Source organism: Echinops telfairi, unplaced genomic scaffold (assembly GCF_000313985.2).
Source record: "Echinops telfairi isolate 266 unplaced genomic scaffold, ASM31398v2 ScPeMD7_2;HRSCAF=8, whole genome shotgun sequence".
Taxonomy (NCBI): Eukaryota; Metazoa; Chordata; class Mammalia; order Afrosoricida; family Tenrecidae; genus Echinops; species Echinops telfairi.
Window position 1 is genome coordinate 34,122,019 of NW_022103898.1, and position 969 is coordinate 34,122,987.

General features: G+C 60.1%; 1 pseudogene; it reads left to right on the forward strand.

Annotated features, from left to right (window-relative positions):
- The window catches only part of LOC101662738, a 7,459-nt pseudogene extending 6,849 nt beyond the window's left edge, over positions 1 to 610 (forward strand).
- Positions 611 to 969: the final 359 nt, after the last annotated feature.

Genomic DNA, 969 nt, shown 5'->3' on the forward strand with positions numbered 1-969 from the left:
GTCACGCAACCGGTGGCCATCCCTGAGGGCTCCGCCCTCCCCATGCCACTCTGCGTCTGACCTCGTGAAGATCCTGACCCAGGGGGCTGCAGCTTCCCCCCACGGCCGAGCACGACACGGTGCGCGACCTCAAGGAGAAGCTCTGCTACGTGGCTCTGCACTTGGAGCAGGAATTCTCCGCCGCCACCTGGTCCTGTCCGCCCTCTCGAAGCGCTCTTCCAGCCCTGCGTCCTGGGTACGGAGTCCTGAGGCGGGCATCCACGAGGCCACCTTCAACTCCATCAGGAAGCGTGACACAGACATACAGAAGGACATGCTGTCCGGCGGCACCACCAAGGACCCTGGCATCGCAGACAGCATGCAGAAGGAGATCGCAGCACTGGCGCCCAGCCCCCCCAAAATCAAGATCATCGCACCCCCCGGGGCATGCAAGTCCTCCGCGTGGATCCGCGGCTCCATCCTGGCCTCACGGCCCACCTTTCAGCAGATGTGGGTCAGCAAGCAGGGATACGACGAGTCGGGCTCCTTCATCGTTGCCCCAAATGCTCCTAAACACACTGCAGCAGGAGCTCCACGACAGCGCAGGCCAGGCCCTCAGGGTCCCTTGTGAAACTGGAAGAAGCCTCTGAAAGAATTATCCTTGAAGTCCTCTCTGGCGGCAGTGCTGATCTCGACCTTGTATCACTTTAACGGCCCCCTGGCCTGTGTTCAATGCCCTGTACATCCTTTGATGTCAACCCTAGCAACCGGCAGCCGGCAGAGGAGGCCTGGCCGGTCTGTGCAGGGTGCTCCAGAGAAGAAATGTTGCCCCAGGATCGCTGGGAGGCTAGCAGGAGAAGGGAAGCAGCCAGGACTTGCAGCTTGTGGAAAAATGTGAGCCTTCGGGCCAAGTGTCCTTTCTTTAGCTAATGGTGACCTCTCAAGCCCTGGGGGATGTTATTTGCCTTGAGTTGGAAGATGGTTTGCATT